Source organism: Dreissena polymorpha, chromosome 8 (genome assembly GCF_020536995.1).
Source record: "Dreissena polymorpha isolate Duluth1 chromosome 8, UMN_Dpol_1.0, whole genome shotgun sequence".
Lineage (NCBI taxonomy): Eukaryota > Metazoa > Mollusca > Bivalvia > Myida > Dreissenidae > Dreissena > Dreissena polymorpha.
In genome coordinates this window covers 2,860,627-2,880,172 of record NC_068362.1, presented here as the reverse complement: position 1 = coordinate 2,880,172, position 19,546 = coordinate 2,860,627, and the positions used below count along the sequence as shown (strand labels likewise).

Below are 19,546 nucleotides of genomic sequence, written 5' to 3'. Positions count from 1 at the left end.
TGACCACTATTGATTATCAGGTCACTAGGTCAAAGGTCAAGGTCACAGTGACAAAAAACAAATTCACACAATGGCTGTCACTACAACGGAGAGCCCATATGGGGGGCATGCATGTTTTACAAACAGCCCTTGTTGTATAAACAAATTGGTAAATATGTGTACATAAACTAAACAATGTACAGACTTATTGTTTTTGCCCTGTCTGTTGGTTGGTCTGTTAGTTGGTCTGTTGGTTGGTTGGTTTGCATGCATGTGTATCTCATTGAGCTGCACATTTTGAGTGGTGAAAGGTCAAGGTCAAGGTCATCCTTCAAGGTCAGAGGTCAAATATATGTGGCCAAAATCACTCATTTTATGAATACTTTTGCAATATTGAAGATAGAAACTTGATATTTGGCATGCATGTGTATCTCATGGAGCTGCACATTTTGAGTGGTGAAAGGTCAAGGTCAAAGTCATCCATCAAGGTCAGAGGTCAAATATATGTGGCCCAAATCGCTTATTTTATGAATACTTTTGAAATATTGAAGATAGCAACTTGATATTTGGCATGCATGTGTATCTCATGGAGCTGCACAATTTGAGTGGTGAAAGGTCAAGGTCAAGGTCATCCTGAAAGGTCAAAGGTCAAATATATGTGGCCCAAATCGCTTATTTTATGAATACTTTTGCAATATTGAAGATAGCAACTTGATATTTGGCATGCATGTGTATCTCATGGAGCTGCACATTTTGAGTGGTGAAAGGTCAAGGTCATCCTTCAAGGTCAAATATATGGGTCAAAATTGCTCATGTAATGTCACTTCTGCAATATTGAAGCTAGCAATTTTATATTTTTTTATTTCTTCCTTTCTAAAATCAGCTATAAAACAAAATTTTCATTCGAAAAAATAATAAATAATATTCATTTTTCAATATCATCATCAATATCATCATTATCAGAATCAAGTCAATGAAAAAGAATCATTCTCATGATTCATTGTTTACACAATGCGCGTTGTATGGCCCCAATGCAATTAAGATGGGAACAGTTGTGAATCAGTTTTGAGTGAATAACTCGCGTGTAACTATCAAACGGTAATTTAATTGGTTTATTGCAGTTTTATGGCTTTGTAATACCTACCGCACAAATTGGTCCCGACAGTGATCTTCTCCCCAATAAAATCGTGGCCAGTTACTTAAGAGACTGATAATAGCAACCGGGTGTAATCCTCCTGGCAATCTTGCTTTTCATGCATAAATTATAAAAACATTTTTTCACCGCGTAAAGGGTTTTATCAAAATTAATATATTTAAATCATTGTAAATATAAAACAAATATAAATGCATTGTTTAATTCCCAAATGAGAATACCGTAATAATTTGTAATCCGAAACACACTCCTGATTGTTTTATGTTAACGAGACGTTTACAAATTCTAGCATCAAAAAAGCCCGCATGTATTTCCTTTGTCCCGACAAAAGCGCGCGAAAATTATGCACCAATGTACAATGTCACGTGAAAAGCGTGCGTGTATTGATTTTTGGATAAAAACTTTGTAGCACAGAGAACATGTAGATCAGTTGATTTCGGCTAAAAGTTTCGTTGTTCTTTTTAACTTTTAATTGGCCGATAATTGTCATAATGTGTGATTGAAATAGTATGATTCAACAACTACAAATACATGTAATAAATTATAAATTAATAATCTCTTTTCCAGTAATAATAGGTGATATTCGCACATGCGGAAACAAAAAGATAAAACGGTCGCATATTGCTTTTAACCCGATAACCCGATAATCCGCCGCTAATTAATTGCAATTTGCAAACTGGCTGTCAAAATGTTTATCACACATCAGGCTTCAGTACTACAGAGCCTTAACCCTGACTTGAAGTAAGTATCGATTTTACCGCCGTTGCGTCGGTGTAATTTTGCCAATGTACATGACTGTCTTACTCGCGCGAGACCACTCATATGGGGGAAATTTAACATTTGGGATGCAAAATTGCTGGCCGCTGGCCGGAGAAACGGGGTTACCACTTATGATGGGTGCATTATATACTGTTTATCGACGGTCACGGCACAGACTGGCCGCCTACACGGGGCGACCGGCGATGAGGGGTGACCAGAAGTAGGGGTTGGACTGTACTTCATTTAATAGATGTCTTAATATTTGCTACATTTTATTCTAAAACACTAATGTTAGTAGGAACAGCATGCATGTTAGTTTATCCTTATCGCTATCAGATAATATTGTACCAATATTTTTTTAAATAAAAATAACAATCATAAAGTCACTGGCTGACTAAAAATGTCACAGCTGTCAACAGATAATACCACTCTCCCACTAGGTCCTCGACCCTTTGGTGGCGCCCTATGTGTCCACCCCATCGCGACACGGATTGCTCTCGCCTGACCTTGGGTCCTCTGGCGGCGTCCAACGTATCTTGCTTACTGCGGCACAGATTACCCTCGCCCGACCCTCGGTCCTCTGGCGATGTCCAACACTTGCCAGAACAATCCTCGTTGTGGTGCGTCCCGGTTGGCCCTTGTTGCTGATACCGCCTTCTCTCAGAATTGGCAGCTGTCTGCCCAACTGTCGTTGGTGGTGGCCTCTGCCTCACTCACCCGGAAATCTCCCGTTGGGTGATGCCTGTTTTCTGCATCCACCCGGAAACTGGGATCTATTTATTGAAAATAATCCCTCACCGTGACATTGTGTGGTTTTGTACACATTATATTCATTATTACATTAAGACAGCCAGCATTTAATCACTAAATCTATTAACACATAGACAATTTCAAGTACACACGCATAACTACAGTATTAACAGAAAAAAATCCAAATACCATCTAAACATTAACATAAACATTAATTCAATTTCAGGGGCGTAGCTAGCATTTTTGGAGCTGTAAGCCCGGATATGATACATAAAAAAGGGGGTCTGGGGGTACTCCCCCTGAAATTTTTAAAACCCTATAACGCCTTTGGTGGGCTTTCAAGCATATCTAGACAAATAATAAGATAAGAAAATTTAAGACTTTGGCCTGTTTTCTTTGATACTTTACTGTTTTTTAGAAGCGAGTTAGAATATATACACATAGAAAGAAGTAGAGTTGATAATCGGAAGATATGTCCCTTGAACATGACCACAATCCATTGTCTGAGAATTATGTCAATATGAAATGCAGATTTCTAACACCTCACCCCTCTCAGGGTCAACATTTTAATACGTTTTTCGAAGTTGATTCATTTTTATTTTTTTCATGTTTAAAAAAAAATTGTAGGCCCGGGCCTGCTGTGCCATATAGCAGCTACGCCCCTGAATTTATATTTAATAAATGTTACTTGGTTTTTAATCTCAGAAGCTAGCAGGGTTTCAGTGCAAAAATTTACTAAAAATGTAATAAAACTTATTAAATAAATATTTACCCCAGTTCCTATAAATATATTATCCAAATATCTGCCCCTTGGGCACCTTTTCCAGAGCGTCCAAACTGCTCGCAATTAACGATGGCACTGAGTTGATTTGAAATTTCTGGGAACATTGGGTGTAAAATAAACGATTCACTGATCTGTTGTTTATCAACTGGGCATGCCTTTGCTATAAAATGCCAGAGTTCATGATTAGTTTGCATCCCAGAGCCCTATTATTTTGATAACCCAGGCCACATCAAGAACAAGCACAGATTAGGTTTGAAGTAGGGGAATTTAACATTGCACATGTACAAAGCATGAATCTAGAATTTTTACAGCATGTTTAAAAATAAAATCTAAATATAACATCGTCCACGCTTTATTTATCTCCTGTGTTTGCGTCTTCTTTTTGCATACCAATTTTTAGCTCCACTGGCCAGAGGCAAGCGGGGCTTATGTCATGGTCCTGTGTCCGTCGTGCGTGCATCCATGCGTGCGTGCGTCCATGCGTTAACTTTTTCTTTAAACATCTTCTCCTAAACTACAAGTCCAATTCTGACAAAACTTCTCAAATGTTCCTGGGGTCAACCTTTTTCAATTTTGTTCAAATTATGCCCCTGGGGTCAAATTTGACCCCGCCCCGGGGGTTAATAAATTGAACATATGCTTATATAAAGCCTATTTTGTTCAAACTTTAAAAACTTCTTGTCCATAACCATAGGGCCTAGTGCTACCACATTTGGTATGTAGTGACATCTATTAGTCCTCTACAAAATTTGTTCAAATTATGCCCCTGGGATCAAATTTGACCCTTCCCCGGGGGTCACAAAAATGAATATATGCTTATACAAAGCCTATTTTGTGCAAACTTTAAAAATTCTCTTGTCCATAACCATAGGGCCTAGGGCTGTCAAATTTGGTATGTAGTGACATCTAATAGTTCTCTACTTTGTTTGTTCAAATTATGCCCCTTGGGTCAAATTTGACCCTGCCCTGGGGGTCACAAAAATGAACATATTCTTAAATAAGGCCTATTTTGTGCAAACTTTAAAAAAATTCTTGTCCATAACCGTATGGCATAGGGCTGCCAAATTTGGTATGTAGTGACATCTAATAGTCCTCTACCAAATTTGTTCAAATTATGTCCCTGGGGTCAAATTTGACCCTGCCCCGGGGGTCACGAAAATGAACATATGCTTATATAAAGCCTATTTTGTGCAAACTTTAAAAATCTTCCTGTCCATAACCGTAGGGCCTAGGGCTACCAAATTCGGTATGTAGTGACATCTAATAGTTCTTTACTTAGTTTGTTCAAATTATGCCCCTGGGGTCAAATTTGACCCTGCCCTGGGGGTCACAAAAATGAACACACACTTAAATAAGGCCTATTTTGTGCAAACTTTAAAAATCTTCCTGTCCATAACCGTATGGCATAGGGCTACCAAATTTGGTATGTAGTGACATCTAATAGTCCTCTCCCAAGTTTGTTCAAATTAAGCCCCTGGGATCAAATTTGACTGTTCCCCAGGGGTCACAAAACTGAACATATGCTTATATTGGGCCTATTTTGTGCAAACTTAAAAAAAATTCTTGTCCATAACCATTGGGCCTATTTCTAACAAATTTGGTATGTATAAAAATCTTAAAGTTCTCTACCAAGTTTTTTCAAATTATGTCCCTGGGGTCAAATTTGACCCTGCCCCGGCGGTCACAAAAATGAACATATGCTTAAATAAGGCCTAGTTTGTGCAAACTTTAAAAATCTTTTGTTCATAATTATAGAGCCTAGTGCTACTAAATTTGGCATGTAGTGACATATTATAGTCCTCTACCAAATTTGTTCAAATTATTCCCCTGGGCTCAAATTTGACCCTGCCCCGGGGGTCACAAAACTGGCTTATATAAAGCCTCTTTTATGCAAACTTTAAAAATCATCCTGTCCATAACCATTGGGCCTAGGGCTACCAAATTTGGTATGTATTAAAATCTTAAAGTTCTATACCAAGTTTGTTCAAATTATGCCCCTGGGGCCAAATTCATATATAAAAATGCTCACCCTGCCAACTTTAAGCGCCCAGTGGGACGAGGGATAGAAAGAGAAAGTCACATGCTTGAGTACATTTCAACCCATGCGCATTGCACGCTTTTTTTGCATAAAAAACAGTGGAGCGATACAGGGCCATCATGGCCCTCTTGTAACTGGATACAACATGCAGACATGTGCGCGTGACGTCATGCATCAACTGGTCTATACATAATATCCTTCAAAATACAGTTTCACGATTATTCTTGATAACTTCCATGTTACAACATTAAAAAATGTACTGTGTGTTGCAGTCATTTTTCTCCCCAATACATTTTTGTATATATCAAAATGGACAATATCCAAGAAAACGATCCTTTGATGTTTTGAACATTGTTTTACTTTGTATGCCTCCGGATCGAAAGATCGGGGTATATTGTTTTTGGCCTATCTGTCATTGTATGTGTCCGTGTGTGTGTGTCCCAAAACTTTAACCAAAACTTCATAACTTTTGCAATATTGAATGTAGCAACTTGATATTTGGCATACATGTGTATCTTATGGAGCTGCACATTTTGAGTGGTGAAAGGTCAAGGTCATCCTTCAAGGTCAAAAGTAAAAAAAATCAAAGCGGTGCATTAGGGGGCATTGTGTTTCCGACAAACACATCTCTTGTTTGAAATAGTATTATGATCTTTAATAATTGCCCCCCAAAAACTGTTTGATGCCTTTTATTTAAATAGATTAAAAGTAATTACATGTGCTACATGTACATATACAGCCATTAATCAAGGTGTGAATGCATAATGATGTTAAATTCAACAAACACAATAATTAATTAATTATAAACCTTTGATCGCATTGTTAAAAGTTAACACTTTTAATCATAATGCACTGAATATTCTTCACAACGCATTCAGTGTTTCCTTTCTTTCTTATGTCTTAGTAGTGAGCTGCTGTACGCGAAGTTCTTCCCACAAAGACATGCAAATCGTTTTCCGGACTGTTGAATGTCTTTGTGCCTCTTATCGGATGATTGGTCTGCAAAGTCCTTATTATTATTATTATTATTATTACAAACGTCGCATACATGCTCTGTAATACCAAGGCAGCATTTTTAGCTCTACTTCCAAAGGCAGAAGAGCTTATGGGATGGCATGGTTTCTGTCTGTCTATGTGTGCATTAGACTTTTCTTTTTTATCCAATAAAGTCCACAGTTTTCATCCGATTCTTTTCAAACTTGTTCAGTGTCTTTATATTAATGAGGACTCGAACCCTATTGAGTTTCAGGTCAGTGGGTCAAAGGTCAAGGTCACAGTGACTCGAAATAGTAAAATGGTTTCCGGATGATAACTCAAGAATGCTTAGGCCTAGGATCATGAAACTTCATAGGTACATTGATCATGACTGGCAAATGATCCCTTTTCATTTTCAGGTCACTAGGTCAACGGTCAAGGTCACAGTGACTCGAAATAGCAAAATGGTTACTTTTTCTTGTTTATCCGATAAAGTCCACAGTTTTCATCTGATTCTTTTCAAACTTGTTCAATGTCTTTATATTAATGAGGACTCGAACCCTATTGATTTTCAGGTCACTGGGTCAAAGGTCAAGGTCACAGTGACTTGAAATAGTAAAATGGTTTCCAGATGTTAACTCAAGAATGCTTAGGCCTAGGATCATGAAACTTCATAGGTACATTGGTCATGACTGGCTGATGACCCCTATTGATTTTCAGGTCACTAGGTCAAAGGTCAAGGTAACAGTGACTCGAAATAGTAAAATGGTTACTTTTTCTTGTTTATTCGATAAAGTCTACACTTTTCATCCGATTCTTTTCAAACTTGTTCAGTGTCTTTATATTAATGAGGACTCGAACCCTATTGATTTTCAGGTCACTGGGTCAAAGGTCAAGGTCACAGTGACTCGAAATAGTAAAATGGTTTCCAGATGTTAACTCAAGAATGCTTAGGCCTAGGATCATGAAACTTCATAGGTTCATTGATCATGACTGGCTGATGACCCCTATTGATTTTCAGGTCACTAAGTCAAAGGTCAAGGTCACAGTGACTCTGTTTATAGCAGTAGAGCGATTCAGGCCCTCATGGGCCTCTTGTTTTTGTCTTGTCTTGGTATATCTGTTGCTGAATTCCCTTTCACATTCTGCGCATGTGTAAGGCTTTATCCCCGTATGTGTGTTCATACAATCATTATATTTCTGCTTTTGTTGAAACACTTGTTTGCAGTCTTTAAACGGGCATGTCATCCATTGCTTAGCATCCTCCTCCTCTTGATGGACAAGTTGAGTATGTGATTTTAAGTTTGACTTGTACATGAACGATTTTCCACATTTAACACAGAGGTGACTCTTGTTGTGTTTGGCTTTCTCGTGGTGTACAAGTGTGTCTTTACTGTTGAAGTAATGAGCTCATATTGTGCACTCAAATATGTAGCGGTTTGCATGGCCTCTGGTGTGCTCTCCTGCTGGTATAAGTACACTTCTGGCGTTGATGTCCACTGAAGTTGTTAACGATCCTGTACATCATGACAACTTTGGCCGTTTGATGTCTGGATTCAAGTGTTGTCCAACCGAGCTTGTTCATCATTTCAGAAATTTCCGAACAAACACAAAAAAGATGTTGAAACCTTTTGGCATCATGTTCTACTGCAACTCCATCTGTTTCATGCACTTCTCTCAACACTTCCGAAATGAACATTTCTCTCCCCACCCACCCGGCAGTTTCACAAGCACAGTTTCCTGGCCAAAATCCAATAAATGGCATGTTTTTGGAGCTGTACTAAACGTGCAGAACCTCAATATTTACGCACAACCACCACAGTAAACCAAATGCGCAGTATATATTCCAAATACTAATAAAAACATCATTCAATTCTTTACACGTGTTGACACACTGCGAAGACGTGAGCGACTGCACTGACCTTGACATGTTACAACGGTTAAAAGTTTTGCCTTTAAAATGTATAATATATGCTTTCAATTTGTGTAATATAGTATTGATGCTTAAAAAGTTTTGTTGAAACAGCGTTATTAAATTACATTAAATGGCGCTACTTTTCGTGTTGAGGAACAATGCTATTTATAGAAAGATTCATATGCGATAAACGAATGCAGCGGCTCCAGGGCATAGCGATTATTTTTCATTATTTCGTGAAAAACGGGGTGAGTGGTGTCAGTGGTATGATAAACAGAAAAACAGGTTACTGCCTGATCGTTTTGTAATATATCAGGCTCGGCACGAATAAAATAACAGCTCTGCAAGCCTCCCCATTATTTTATTCTAAGCCTTGCCTGATTTATTACAAAACGATCAGGCAGATCTCTATTCTCTATATCCTCGACGTAAGCTGCCATTGTTAATTAACTGAAATAAATGAAGGGTAACGATTAAATAGGGACATGTATATGATATCGCCACATTGGTGCAAAAAGGTACCATATGACATTTTGGTCAAAAATGACATTTTAGTATATTTCATTATGACTTTGTATAATCTACATTCTGTAAAAATATCTAAGCTGTAGCTTGTAAGGTTCCAAAAATATAGGACTATGTAAAAAGGTACGAAGTGAAAATTTCAACATTTGTTTGTGCAAAAAGGTACCATGTGACACATGGTACCTTGTTGCACCAAAGGTGCATGGGAAAATTAAATATCAGAGCAAAAAGGAACCATGACACATGGTACCGTTTTATTCTTCTGGTAGGGTGGCATATAGCAGTTGAACTGTCCGTCAGTATGTCAGTCCGTCCGTCTGTCCGAAAAAAAACACACTTTAACGTTGGCTATAACTTTTGCAATATTGAAGATAGCAACTTAATATTTGGCATGCATGTGTATCTCATGAAGCTGCACATTTTGAGTGGTGGAAGTTCAAGGTCAAGGTCATCCTTCAAGGTCAAAGGTAAAAAACAAAAATTCAAAGCGGTGTTCTCATGAAGCTGTACATTTTAAGTGGTGGAAGTTCAAGGTCAACCTTCAAGGTCAAAGGTCAAAAAAATAATTTTCATTTCAAAGCGGCGTTCTCATGAAGCTGCACATTTTGAGTGGTGGAAGTTCAAGGTCAAGGTCATCCTTCAAGGTCAAAGGTAAAAAAAATAATTTTTATTTCAAAGCAGCGCAATAGGGGGAATTGTGTTTCTGACAAACACATCTCTTGTTGTAGACATGAAATGAATGTGTCCATAGTTTTTTTTTATATCAATGTGTTTAGTGGGTACATTTTAGCACTACAGGTCACAATATACCAAATAGTTTCCTTATATAATTCAATGTAAAAGCGACAACTTTAAGCCAAAATAAAGGCAACATTTTGCGCATAGAGACCCTCATAACCATACCTTTTCTGAAAAAGCATTCTTAGCTGAATTGATTTAAAAAATAAAAAAGGTATGTCATGTTCAAACCAAAAAAGAACTTTTCGCTAATCAAAATGGACTGTTTTCTCACCTTTTTTTTACCGGCTACTCTCCAGAAAAGAGGTGTCCGCCAAACCGTGTTGTTTCCTCCTGTAGTCTCAAATCTGAAACACCACATTGATTTATTAGTGCATACCAATGCCTTACCTAATAAGAAGAAAAGTTATTCTGCGAAAGAACACAACAACAAATGTTTAATCCATAACAACATATCTTTCATCGATGCACTTTTACTTTTTAGCTCACCTGAGCGATAGCTCGAGGTGAGCTATTGTGATCACTCAGCGTCCGGCGTCCGTCCGTCCGTCCGTCTGTAAACAATTTGTAAACATCTTCTTCTACTAAACCATTGAGCCAATTTCAATTAAATTTCATGTGGAGCATCCCTAGGTCATGGGACAAAAGAATTGTTAAAAAAAAATTGATCACATAACCAAGATGGCCGCCATGACCATATATGGTAAAAACCTTAAAAAATCTTCTTGTCAGAAACCGCTCATCAGATTTTCAAAAAATTTCACAGGGATGACCTTTGAGGGCTCCCCTGAAAAAGTTGTTCAAAGAAATTTGATTCGTCAAAAAACATGGCCGCAGGAGCTCGTTGAACTTTGCATGTTTATTCGTTTTTGCCTATTTTGTGAAAACTTTCAAAAATCTTCCACATTTTTTGTCCGATCCTTTCCAAATTTGCACAGTGTCTTTATATCAATGAGGACACGAACCCTACAAAAAATGAGCATTATTGGTCCATGAAGTACAGAATTACCTCCCCTTGAATTGAGAAAATGGTGTTTATGCAATAAAGTCCAAATTTTTCATCCAATTCTTTCCAAACTTGTAAGGATTTAGCATGGTTCAAACAAGGGAAACAACTACGGTTTATGCATGTTCTTTTTATTACAGATTTGCCTCCCTTTAATTCATTCAAAATCTCATTTTACAGCAGAGATTCCAAATCTGACCTGTAAATGAGCCCCATATTTACTGCTGGTGCTATGTTACCTTTTCCCATTTGATCATTCTTAAGTATTGGTCTTGTAATGCTGCTACTGCTACTGCTACTGCTACTGCTACTGCTACTACTACTACTACTACTACTACTTCTACTACTACTACTACTACTACTACTTCTACTACTACTACCACTACTACTACTACTACTACTACTACTACTACTACTACTACTACTAGTACTACTACTACTAGTACTACTACCACCACCACCACCACCACCACCACCACCACCACGTCTACTATTACTACTTCTACTACTACTGCCACTACTACTACTACTTTTACCACTACTACTACTACTACTACTACTACTACCACTACTACTACTACTACTACTACTACTACTACTACTACTTCTACTACTACTTCTACTACTACTACTACTACTACTTCTACTACTACTACTACTACTACTACTACTACTACTACTACTACTACTACTACACTACTATACTACTACTACTACTACTACTACTACTACTACTACTACTACTACTACTACTACTACTACTACTACTACACCACCACCACCACCATTCACAGTGACAAAAAACGTATTCACACAATGGCTGCTACTACAACTTATAGCCCATATAGGGGGGCATGCATGTTTTACAAACAGCCCTTGTTTCTATGGGATTTTAACCACAACTGTTCATGTTTATCTCCGACACATATTTTTAGGTCACCTGTCATGAAGTGACACGGTGAGCTTATGTGATCGTGTGATGTCCGGCGTCCGTTGTGCGTGCCTGCGTGTGTCCGTGCGTCCGTCCGTCAACAATTTGTTTGTGTAGACAGTAGAGGTCACAGTTTGCATCCAATCTTGATGAAATTTGGTCAAAATGTTTATCTTGATGAAATCCGGTTTGGGATTGTATTTGGGTCATCTGGGGTCAAAAACAAGGTCACTAGGTCAAATAATAGAACAACCTTCTGTAGACAATAGAGGTCACAGTTTTCATCCAATCTTTATGAAATTTGGTCAGAATGTTTATCTTGATGAAATCTGGGTTGGGATTTCATTTGGGTCATCTGGGGTCAAAAACTAGGTCACTAGGTCAAATAATAGAAAAACCTTGTGTAGACATTAGAGATCACAGTTTTCATCCAACCTTTATGAAATTTGGTCAGAATTCTTGATGAAATCTGGGTGGGATTGTATTTGGGTCATCTGGGGTAAAAATCTAGGTCAAATAAATAGAAAAACCTTGTGTTGACAATAGAGGTCACAGTTTTCATCCAATATTTATGAACTGTGGTCAGAATGTTTATCTTGATGAAATCTGGATTGGGATTGTATTTGGGTCATCTAGAGTCAGGAACTAGGTCACTAGGTCAAATCATAGAAAAACATTGTGTAGACAATAGAGGTCATAGTTTTCATCTGATCTTAATGAGTCAGGTGAGCGATTCAGGGCCATCATGGCCCTCTTGTTTAGAGATTACAACCCTTCATGAAAAATTTATTTAGTACAGTCCACTCTCGTTATCTCGACATCGGATATCTCGATATTCTCGATATGTCGAAGTAAGCTCAATGTCCCATTTTTTCCCCTTCTTTGTCTATATAAATAAACATCGCTTATCTCGATTTTCGTTATGTCGAATAATGCGATATGTCGATATAAAATTGTGTCCCCAGTCCCGATTTTACATGTATTTACTGTGGTTTATCTCGAAGTGCGAATAACTGCCTCAGAGTCGGCAAAAGGTGAGAAAAATTGTCTTTGATACTTCACCTTCCCGCTTCGCCCGGCTGCTCCCCATACTGTGCGGTAGGAAATTGATCCGTTAATTGCATCACTGATCACACGTGTATAATGTCGTTAGCGATTAACACTTGAGTAAGGCCTGTCACTTTAACTGTCACTTTTTAACATCAATATTAACTGCAATTAATACACAGTCTGCCGAAACCGAAAGACTATTTGTTTTTACAAACAACATTCCAAAATGCATTGAGTTATATTTTTGCGTAGATAAACCGTTGCAAATTTACAGAATGTTGTTCTCCAAAACTCATTATCATGGCTAACTTGAAAGAATATTTCAAACTACAAAATGTACATGTACAGTTCAGTATTCCGGAACGTGATTTACGCATGTTCAGATGGAAAACCCTCGTCTTGATTGGACGTCAATTGCATCATTACTTTAAATAGCAACATTACCGGATGTTTACTCGACAGTTTAGAAAAATTATAACTGCATGTGTTCATGCAATTTTGTAATACTTAAAACGTCATTTTAAGCAATTAAATAGCAAAAGTAATCTTACCTCGTAAAAACGCGTATATATCAGGTAGAGAGTATTATGCCACACGGTGACGGCTTTAGTTAGACCACTTAGCAGGTATTTAGATGCTAAAAACAAGGTAAATTTTCGTCTCATTTTTTTCTTTGAAAACGCCGAATCGGATATCTCGAACTCTCGTTATCTCGATATTTTTACTTGTTCCCGCAGACTTCGAGATAACGAGAGTGGACTGTATATTGTAACCTATAAGAGCAAGATATAATGCATATAATCATAATTCCTTGCATAGAAGTATATAACTATGATTACCCCATCACCATACCAATTTTGGCCATGATATCTTTTCATGGCAATCATACATCCTTTTTCCTAACACACCCCTTTTCCAACCAAAGCTTGCCTGATAAGCCTTCTTCTGGCTGAGCTACCCGATAGCCCTTTTGGGCTGTTTTCTTTAACTTTTTAGATAAATGTAACAACTGAAACATCAGAAACATGCATGGGGGTGCTATGTGGGCTGAGGACAGGTTATCTGTGTCAGTGTTTTGGCTCCAATATATTTTACTGGTGTGTTTTCTGTTACTTTTTTTATGTCCCCCAATATAGTAGTGGGGGACATATTGTTTTTGCCTTGTCTGTTGGTCTGTTGGTCTGTCTGTTGGTCTGTCTGTTTGCGCCAACTTTAACATTTTGCAATAACTTTTGCTATCTTGAAGATAGCAACTTCATATTTGGCATGCATGTGTATCTCATTTTGAGTGGTGAAAGGTCAAGGTCTAGGTCATCCTTCAAGGTCAGAGGTCAAATATATGTGGCCAAAATCGCTCATTTTATGAATACTTTTGCAATATTGAAGATAGCAACTTGATATTTGGCATGCATGTGTATCTCATGGAGCTGCACATTTTGAGTGGTGAAAGGTCAAGGTCATCCTTCAAGGTCAGAGGTCAAATATATGTGGCCCAAATCGCTTATTTTATAAATACTTTTGCAATATTGAAGATAGCATCTTGATATTTGGCATGCATGTGCATCTCATGGAGCTGCACATTTTGAGTGGTGAAAGGTCAAGGTCAAGGTCATCCTTCAAGGTCAGAGGTCAAATATATGTGGCCCAAATCGCTTATTTTATTAATACTTTTGCAATATTGAAGATAGCAACTTGATATTTGGCATGCATGTGTATCTCATGGAGCTGCACATTTTGAGTGGTGAAATGTCAAGGTCAAGGTCATCCTTCACAAGGTCAAGGTCATCCTACAAGATCAAACATCATATAGGGGGACATTGTGTTTCACAAACACATCTTGTTTTTGACCAAAAATTGTCAAATTTTAAGCATATTTTGGTAAAAAAATGTTATTTTACCCATAAACATGCAACAGTCAATGCCATTAGATAGATCAAAGTAACTTTGAAGTGTAAACATTAACAATCTTCCAGTAATTGGTCCTTTGATGCTCTTAATTGCCTAATTAGTAAAGAAACAATGTTTGTAGCAGCCCCTTTAATGAAAACAACACCCATTAAAGATGCAGGTATAAAATGGTCATTCAGCCTCAAAACTGCATAAAGTAGTCAATTTACAATGCCTATTCACCTTGAAATTGCTTGGAAATACCAATTGTGTACTTTTTGTGCAAAAACTGGGACTTTTAAATACCTTAAAGGGGCATATGTGGTCAGAATGGTGTTTGTTAGTAAGAAAAAGCAAAAATTGCTGGACATTGGGTTCAAAAGGGGGGAAACTAGTGGAATTAGATGGATAAAGAACAAATATGGAAAGGACACAAGTGCCAGCACTAGGTATGAGAGGCTAGAGAGATCTGCCTTTAACGCTCGGATTCATACAAGTGACAATATTCTTACTTTTCGTGACGTAGACGGTTCTGAAACACCAGTTAAGCCGTTGCGTCCACGAGTGAATAGGGCCAGCTATGTAGACCGGTTCAGACTTCCAGCTTCATGGAAAGTCCATCCCGACTTGCGAACAAACAACATCTATGTTCCTGCTCTACTGCAAACTATGATGTCCACTGAAAATAGAAAACATAGGTTGCGCAATAGCAAATGTCGGGGAGACTTGGTCATTGACGGCGCTGCATCCATAAAGTGGGGCTTTGGATGGAAAGAGAGGCTGAAATGTACCAGATGCCTATATGTTGGCAAACACTACAAGCTGTTCAATGAAGTCACTACCAAGGGTAAGGGAAGGAGATCAGCACAGATCAATATTGGCTTTCAGATAGGTGTGGCCAGTACTTCCATTGGAAACACAAGTTCGCGCAGAATAATGAACGCTAGCAACATAATTGCACCTACTCCTCGTGCGATGCAGAAACAAGGGAACAAAGTGTGCGCTGCCCTGAAGTGCATGAATGACAATAGCATGGCAGCTGTAAGGAAAAACTTAGTTGATGAAAATGCACAAATTGGACAAAAGACGCCTCTATGGTCAACGTTGAAGGGGACACGTGTTACAACAACGCAATTTTCAACTCTGACGCGACACCGTTTCAAGCCGGAACCATAGCCGTCACCACCATGTGTGACAATAACACAAAAAACAAACAAATCTTGGGAGTACATGTAGCAAATAAACTAAGCAGAGCTGCCTCAGTGCTCAGAAATAAGGGAAAACAAGTTGAGTGCCCCAATCATAGGGGGCATTGCTCGGAAAATGTTTTGGAACATGAACAAATAGGGGATGAAGGGAAATGGAGCAGGGCGTTAAGTACCCAGATATCCCAGGATATTAAAATAGCCAACTTCACATGTGATGGGGACAGCAGAGCTTTTCAAGGAGTTAGCAGCTCTCAGAGCCACAGAGTAGGCCATTTAAAGGACCTCAGGCATTTAGGCAACTCCATGAAGAGAGAGATCAACAAAGCGCCAATCTCTAAGGACATGCTGCGGGCCATACAAGGTCAAGTGTTAGAAATCGGTTTGCGCTGTCAGTGAAATCCAGGTGTATGGCCGAGCTGAAAGCGGCTCACAAGACACATCAGGGCAAAATAGAGACTTTGAAGAGGGTAATGTCAGAGGTGATATCCACTATTGTATTATGCTTCCGGGGTTACTGCGGAAACCAGTGCGCCAAGAACAGTTACGTTTGTTCGGGAAATAAAAGGCAAGCAAAAAACTTTATGCCAGCAAACGTCAAGGTGAAAATGGTGGCTAGTGACCAAGAAGTACTGAAAAAGTGTATTGAAATGGTGCTAGGTCCCTTGGCTCTGGAAGCTACTAAACTTCTGACCACAACACAGAAATGTGAAGCAGTGAATAGGTCCTATCAAGCAGTGGTCCCCAAAAATGTCACTTTCTCCCGTAACTGTGTGGGTCGTATCCATGGGCAGGTACACAAATTGAACCAGGGTTATGCGGACTCAGTACTAGAAAAGACAGGTCAGCTTAAAGCAACCTTAACACCGGGATCCAAGGTCATCGGGCAGATAGCCTATGAGGACCGCAGCATTCGAAACCGAAAGCGGCAGTCGAAAGTCACCAAAGCACGTGCTTTACGTGCAAGCACAAGGGATAGAAAATACAGACTGCATGAGGAGATGCACTATTGCAGAGGAATAAGTGATCCTAAACCAGATTACAGCAGCCTGCCACACCTTCAGCATCATAAATATGCATAAAGAAGATGCCTAGACAGTTCTGTTTTGAAATCTTACATGCTCACTGACTGCGGACTGTTCCACGACAGATCGTACGGATGCCGTCCTCACAGCGCCTGAAAGATTGTGCAATAAACATAATAAAAACCTGTAAACAGTGAAAAAATATATACATATGTATTCATGTGCTTAGTGCTAAGAGGCTCATTGAATAATTATGTATATAATAATGCTTGTTGTAATGCTTGTTATATGTTTTTACCGAATAAACAGTCAGGAGCCGGACCATATCCATTGCATTTTTTGAATTGGTAGCTTGTCCTTCGACCAATATTTGTCGACAGAGGCTCAATAGTCAAATGACACGCATTGACACACAGGCTGTGGCCACACAGGTGACTGACCAAGTCATTTCGGCCCAGTGCAACCCTTAGGCGACACATAACGGCTACTCTGTGAGCCAAGTATGACCGCCCTTTTTCATCAGAGGGCATTTTCACCCATATTCTGCCATAATGGAGCTGGTTACCATTGGTGGAACACCCAGTCCAGACTAAACAGTCTGAATCTGGGCTTTTTAAGCATTGTTCAACTAGTCTGTCCTGCAATTTTACCTAAAAAAAACATGTTTGTCTTCCATTTTTTATTTTACAGACGACACACTTGTTTAAGCCAAAGTGAGTTTAGGTCACAACATACCAAAAAGTTTCCTTATATAATTCAATGTAAAAGCGACAACTTTAAGCCAAAATAAAGGCAACATTTTGCGCATAGAGACCCTCATAACCATACCTTTTCTGAAAAAGCATTCTTAGCTGGATTGATTTAAAAAATAAAAAAGGTATGTCAAGAACTTTTCGCTAATCAAAATGGACTGTTTTCTCACCTTTTTTTTACCGGCTACTCTCCAGAAAAGAGGTGTCCGCCAAACCGTGTTGTTTCCTCCTGTAGTCTCAAATCTGAAACACCACATTGATTTATTAGTGCATACCAATGCCTTGCCTAATAAGAAGAAAAGTTATTCTGCGAAAGAACACAACAACAAATGTTTAATCCATAACAATATATCTTTCATCGATGCACTTTTACTTTTTTAGAGAGAACAGCCCTTCATGAAAAATTTATTTAGTATATTGTAACCTACAATGAATACACTTTCCAGACCCAGGTAACAATCAATTGGTTTATGTTGTACCATTTGCCTCAGCAATGAATACACTTTCCAGACACTGATAACACTATCAAACTATCCTGTTACTCTAAAATGTCTTGAAATAAGCAGATGATAATTATGAGGGTGAAGTGTTTGCACCTTCAGTTGGTGATTATTAAAGTGAAAAGAGCAGACAAATACTGAGATTTTATACATATTTTATACATATGCCTTTGTACATGTTATTCATAGAAGGAGATGGAAAATATTAAAATTGTAAGTATATTTTTATTGCGAAATTAAAGTCATATACCAGTTAGTTATGAAAACAATGAAAACATAATAATAAATATTAAACTTCCATCCTTTTTGAAAGAGTTAATTTCCTATTATAAAACTACCATGGATGGTAGTAATTTATTTCTGGGCAGTCACGAGAAGAACATCTTTAAATGTACTGACGTTTCAAATGGTAGCTGCGTCATTCAGAAACTGGAAAGTTTTGCCCAATATTTTTCTTGCAACAGGAATTCACATGTTCTGGAATTAAAATTATGAACATTTACTGGTCTTTGAAACCAAGTGGTTGATGACATGAAGTGAATTGTCAAAAATTGAAATATATATGAAAATTTTACAACAAACATGGAATTATTGCACACAAATATGAAAGTTTATAACACACAAATATTTTCAAAATTATTCAACACAAATATCAGAATTATACTGAATATATATCAAAATATTGCATACATATATGAACTTTTAGAACATTATGAAAATATCGAAAATAAATATGAAACTATATAATATATATTTGTAATGCAATACATGTATTGGATTTTAGCATATATATATTTGACTTTTTACAACATACATAATGCAACTATAGCACACAAAAATGAAAATATAGAACATATATATTCAAATATACTACATTAGCCTGTAAACATTAAATTTTGCAACGTTTGACATGCCATACAGAAGCTGCGTTTAATATTTGTTACCTTTCGTATTTTAATTTTCTCCTGATCCAACACTGGCTTTTCTTCATCCCCTGGTCTAGCTCTACCTATTCCCAATCCCCTACACATAGCCAATTCTTCTAATGTGAATACATCAGACAGCAGGGCCCTCAATCTATCAAATCTGCTGCCGAAAAGTATACCACCTGAAAAGTATACTTTTTTCCCCTTTTTGGGGGAAAAATTCCCCCTAACAAAAATATAAATTTTTTTTTTTTTTTTTTTTTTTTTTTTTTTTTAATAGAAAGATGTATCTCATGATTATTATATCTCAATTCTATTTCAATTTAATCTTTTCAAACATACTAAATTATGAAAAATGCAATGAATATAATGCAAAAATGTACAAATGTAATAATGAGAGAGTAAGTAAAAAAATCCCCCAAAAAGGGAAACGCCGCGAAAATTCCCCCTTCTTAGGGCTGCGGACCCCTTCCGCCAAAGTAGTGTGAGGGCGCTGGGCCACCACTGTGTCAGTTGAACATATAGTGGAGATTTCCGGGCCCTAAGAGCTTGGGGAACACTTGGCTCACAAGCAGGCATGCAAAGTGGCCCAGGTTGTGGCTCTCCCCTGGATTCTTCGGACCTCTTTCTCCGGTAGTCCTAGCGTGG

The 19,546-nt window shown here is 38.0% G+C and overlaps 1 long non-coding RNA gene across 2 annotated transcripts; it reads right to left on the bottom strand.

The window, feature by feature from the left end:
- Window positions 1-2,191: 2,191 nt before the first annotated feature.
- Window positions 2,192-19,151, bottom strand: LOC127842917 (uncharacterized). 2 transcript variants are annotated; one of them, XR_008031974.1, is made up of 7 exons: window positions 18,917-19,151; window positions 18,372-18,449; window positions 17,643-17,715; window positions 16,814-16,872; window positions 15,003-15,169; window positions 9,891-9,963; window positions 2,192-2,664 (listed from the first exon to the last, which is right to left on the bottom strand). It is a non-coding gene; the product is annotated as an uncharacterized LOC127842917 (long non-coding RNA). The 2 variants fall into 2 exon arrangements; XR_008031975.1 differs by lacking the exon at window positions 16,814-16,872.
- Between the last annotated feature and the right edge of the window lie 395 nt (window positions 19,152-19,546).